Below are 5,647 nucleotides of genomic sequence, written 5' to 3'. Positions count from 1 at the left end.
CCCGCAGTGTCTGCCATGTCACCGCCAAGTCAGCTTCCATACCCCGCTACCCGAAAAAGATGACATCATGCTGACGTCACCCAACCAAAGCGCGCCAAAAACCCGCCAAAATCAAATTTCTGTTAAAAAGTCGTTAAAACGTCATTTTTCGTCCATTTCTCTTTGTTTCTTCTATGCGGCTTCTGCATGGTTTTAACGTTCAAAACGTCATTTCCGCTGCACAGTCTGCCACCCAGTGAAATTCGCTCCACAGCTCGGCCCCTTAGCTCGGTCTGCCACCCACATTTCACACCAGGCGTCCATTAAACAGGTATTTACCCAAATCCTGCTCGTAAACACTGTTTTTCTAGCTTTCTCTGTAAAAATCACCCGGAAAACCAAAATTCAAATTAAAACGCAGTGCTGCCTTCAAACCTCTGCATCATAAGCCACTGTTTTACCCATTTGTTTTTCCAAACAAATCCCATGAACTCTGTTTCACTCTGCAAAATTGCCCATTAAGCTAAATTCAAGCTCGTCTCAGCCTGCAATTTCCACAGAAAAGCCCACAAACTGTCATTTTGCATACTGTTGTTGCAAAAGCCCTAACTCCAAGTTGAAAAGTCATAAAATAATTTAAAAAATGGAGGCTCCAGTGGCCCTGAATGTTGCCCCCTTGAATGCACCACATAAGGAATTGGAATGGCTGCCCCTTGCTGATAGGGATTTCCAAATTAAGGATATGATGGGTGACAAGCCTCACCTTCAAGCTTTTTTTGAAATTAGGAATAGCTACAGAAGCAATATTGATGTCTTTGGAATTTGGGAGTCCAACATGCCCATTTACTACCTCCCTTCAGTAAATGTGCTTCCTGATCTCATCCATTTATGATGTGAAAATTATGACCCTACACAAAGAGCAATTATGGCTCCATCTGGGACTGTCCTTTTCTATATTACTCCTCAATCCATAAATGAGATGCTGCACTTTAAGCCAACTCAGCCTCTGGCTCCTCTCACTATGGAATTCCTGCTTGACCAAGGTGCCAAACTGCCCAGTTCAGAGATAACCAGAATAGCTCAATTATTCATGAGACCAGAAAGCCAGCCCAGGCAACCACCTCCTTTTAATCAGGTCTGGTTCAATGAAGCTGGTATGTTCATTACTGATATGATTTCCTATATCTTGGGCTTCAAAACCAGTGAGCATATTGATGAAACTGTCTTAGTGTTGATGTCCATATTCACTCTAGGACAACCCCCTGTTGTCCAATATGATTATGCCACCTTCATAGCCAATAAAATCCATGAGCAATTCATGAGCCTGGATAGAGAAAGAGTGTTCAAATACACATCGTACATATATCATTTGCTACTGTACAATCAACCTGATAGTTTCCAAATTCCTCTTAGAAAGTTGGACCTCAAAGGAGAAAGGAGGTCTGTAATTTTCTGGACCTCAGTATTCCACGAAGTCCATAACTCTCCTTATGCATATTGTGAGTTCATTGACTTGTTCATATATCCAACTACTTCTTTATTATTGATAATTCCTCCTACCAGACTCTCTGCTGAAATGCAGAAAATTTTGCATCTCTCAAAAGACTACAATATTGGTGACTGGTACTTTTACCAGAATCACACAGAGATCAGGATTTATGGTTGTGAATTATCCCCCTACAAGCTGCCAAAGTATGTCCCTATGAGACTGTTTACCCTGGAATACTTTAGGCAATTTATTAGTTCAGATTTGACTCATTTCTATGGTGCTAGGAAAAAGGCACAGCTCAAGATAAGAAATCAATTGGGCCCTTTTATCTTCAACAAAAGGGAAGCTTGGGAGGAGGCGTATAAGATTTTAAGGGATCAACTTTTGCTGAAACAAAGCTTTTATTGGGCACCATATGACCCTAAACATTTCATAAGTTATAGGAAGGTGAAAAACAAGCTTACGGCAAATGTTCACCACAAAATCCCTGAAATTCAACAATATGCTAACCAACAAGAATGGGTAGAAGGCACATTAGTTGAAGAAATTACTGAAGAAGAAAAATTGGAAAAAGCCATGAAAGACCTTGAAAAAACACTTGACCTGGACTCTTTTGGACAGGTATCCTTCAAACTGCCCCAGCACATAGGAGGTGATACATCTTTTGCAAGGACTTCTCAGCAGCCCACACAAAAAGCCAGCACAGGGTCAACAAAGGGCAAAGAGGTAATAGATCCAGAGCAGGAGACAATGACAGACCAGCCAGCTACATCAAAGGAACAAGGCCAAGGGCAAGTCCCCCCACCACAAACAAAGGCCCCAGAAATTCCTATACTACAAACTCCTCTAAATGAGGAGAGGGGCAAGAAAAGGGATAGACAAGGAGACACACCGATCAGCGGTCTCGAAGAGCAACCAGGGGAAAAAAGGCAGAGATTGAACCCCCATTCAGAGGAGGAATTCATTCAGGAGATCACAGACAGTCCAAGGGAAGAAAGAGCAGTCGGCCAGGATACATCTACAGTCATAGAAACATTAGCCAGTTCATACAGACAGGAGATTGGAAGACAACATAGTATGGAATTCTCTTCTACTAGGCAGCAAAGTAAACAAGGCTCAGACATTAAGAGAAAATTCACTGAAATAAAAGCAAAGAATGAGCCAATAAGGATTCAACTTTACAATCATTTGATGAAGATGGAACCCACAAATCAACAAAGGTTAATGTCAGCATATGACATCCAAGAAGGGAAGATGATTCTAAGTAACTTCAAGCCCAAAATGCTGCAGCCACAGACAGCTGCTAATTACATCAGGACCAATCTAGAAGTATTAGCCAAGGACATCCAACCAGTGGACCAAATTGAACTACATAAGAAAATAGGTGAAATGGTATACTCCACATTGGCAAACAAGGCATTGTTGGCCCACAAATTGCAGAATTCTTTAAATAATACTTCTGCCCAATTGGAATTGGAAAAGGCTTCCTCTTTGGCTAAGGATAACATAATTAAATCCTTATAAGAGATTATCATAGAGCTGGGACATGATCCCAAGGATCACAAAGGTATCCGAGCATTAATAAGAAAGAAAGAAGAAGACATTGCAACTCTTAGGAAGCAACTCAAGATGCCCATTACCATGCATCCCAAAACTACAGAGATTGTTGAACAAAAATCACAAGAAGATGCAATGGAACTGCTGATGAAAATGAATGAAAGATTGGCAGAAACAGTGAAGGCATTGGAGGAAGCACTACAAGGAAAACAGGGAGAGTTTGCCTCTCAGCCATCTCAAACAGCTGCAATAGTTACATCTGCTCCTTCTACAGTCACAACAGTAGTCCCTCCTACTGATCTGGCATCAACAACACCAAGTACTTCAACAACAACAACAACAGGCAGCAGCACTACCATGACTACTGAAGAACTGATAAAGGCCATGGAGGATCTAAAACTCCAAGTGTCAGAGTTAAAAGGTGCCAAAGAGCAATTGGAAAAATTTGAAGTAAGTTATGATAAATTCAAGATGATTGTAGCAGAGAAAACAAGGGAGGTGAAAGCATTGGAAAACAAATTAAAGGCATTGGAAAAGGACCTCTTATTAGACAAACCCCTGGCAGAAATCAGGAGCATTTTGTGGGCTAACATTAGCCAATCCCTCACTGATATGTGGAAATCAATACAGATAATTCATGAGTATATTGATTTGGTAGCAGCAGCTCAAGAAGAAATGCAAAAGGCCAGGGATGCATTGGGAAACATGCCTGAACAGGCCAATAGGCTAATATATTTCATGAACACCCACACCAAAAAAGATCTGGAAAAATTAGATATCAGGGACAGGACAAGAACTATTTTAATAATTAAAAGGGTCGTGACCATGAGGAATTTCATACAAAATCTGGAAAGGAAGTTCCAAGAAATGCAAATGGAAATAAATTCTTTCACACAGAAATTTAGAGTTTTGGAGGAAAAGGGTCTACCCAGTTTGTTAACTGATGACTACAGACTAATGTCACATGCAGCCTATGTACACAAATTAAATACATATGTGGATAGTCAGGCTACAACATCATCAAGTTCTATAGGAGAGAAAGCACTCCCATCTGGACAGAGCCTATATGACAATTTGGAGAATTTGTTTTTTATTGAACATGAAGTGAGGCATCTTTTCACAGTCCAGCCCACCTTTTTCAGGTACACAGATGCAGATGAAACTCTAATTAAAATGCGCAGGCACCAATTACCAGATAATGAATGGTGGCAGAGTATGCTGGAGATTTTGTAGGCAGATATGAAAGTTTTGTTCATATTCCCAGAACGCTACAGATGTTATAAAGTGAAGGAAAGAGCAGATAAAACATCGCGCTGGATAGCAGTTAATTGAAGCGCAAAGGAAAATCACCTAGGAAAGCAATGCCAGTAGCGCAGAATTTCACTAATATCCATCAGCCGACTTACTGAGCAAACAATCAATGCATCTCACCAAGAAAACGGCCAGCACAAAATTTCTTATTTCTGCATTCATTTCTCTCTGTTCCCAAGAACATTTACTCGTTTTGTAGAGTAGGTGAAAGAAGTTATGACAAGATATTATCTCCTTTGAGATATTTTGTAAAATTTTGTACAAATACCTCCACAATCTAAGTATTAGGGGTTGGTGAATATCATTCTGGACCTGCGCTGTAAATTTGAGAACTCTCATGAATAAAGATTGCTAGAATGCTTTGCTAATAAACTATCTGGTTATGGAATTGATGGCAGAAGCCCATGTTGCAGAATTCTTGGATTATCTCATGGATCAATAAGTCTTTTTAACTCTTGTTTTACTGTTTCTGTGTTTTATATATCATCTATATATCATGTTCTAAATTGCAGGAAGAAAGAATAGCCTAGAATTTACTTAACTGTACTCTGTGTTCAATTCCTATCATTTTTTATGTTTTCTCAGGACTAGCATAGGCAGGAATTCTTAACTACTCCTATTTCCTAGGTTCTTACACCCTGAATATAATTAAGGAATTCTTAACTGCTCCTTGGTAATATTTACCCACTTTCCTTCTGTTAGCATGATGAAAGATCCTTAATTGCCTTTCATTCCCTGACTCCATTTCACCTGATTCCAGCTTGAAAATTATTCCATGACTAATTATCTTGCCCTGTAGTTCCTCCTTTGTCAAAGAAACCATACCCAGAAAGTTATTTGCATTGACTCCATTAACCCAATGATCTGAACTTCTCTTACTTTGCAACCCTGTTCTATTGGATGTCACCATTCAAAAATCAAGCAACCACCTGCTCTTCATAACTAGCCTAACATATAGAAAAATAAAGCTAAATCATAAAGAGAGAGCCTTCTCTAGCTGCAGATTGGCTAGGATCTGCATCTAAAAGATTGGCTAGTGGTTACCTCGGTCGTATTCCCTTTTCTCACTGCTTTTGGGGAACAACCTGAGTGATAACAGATCCAAAATATAGGTTTAATATTTTACAACCAATTATGTTGGTTTTTTTTTTTTTTAGATACTTTCTTAAATACAATAAAATGGGATTGATTTTAGAGAGAGAGAGAGAGAGAGAGAGGTGGAAAGAGAGGGAGGGGAGAACAAATAAATTGGGAGATAGAGGTGGAGAGAGAGGGGATGATAAGGGAGATATGAAGACGTAATGAGGAAGA

The sequence above is a fragment of the Pinus tabuliformis genome, chromosome 4_2 (assembly GCF_031772625.1).
Source record: "Pinus tabuliformis cultivar Carrire ecotype Pingquan chromosome 4_2, CPIR1, whole genome shotgun sequence".
NCBI lineage: Eukaryota > Viridiplantae > Streptophyta > Pinopsida > Pinales > Pinaceae > Pinus > Pinus tabuliformis.
Note: the sequence above shows the minus strand (reverse complement) of the source record.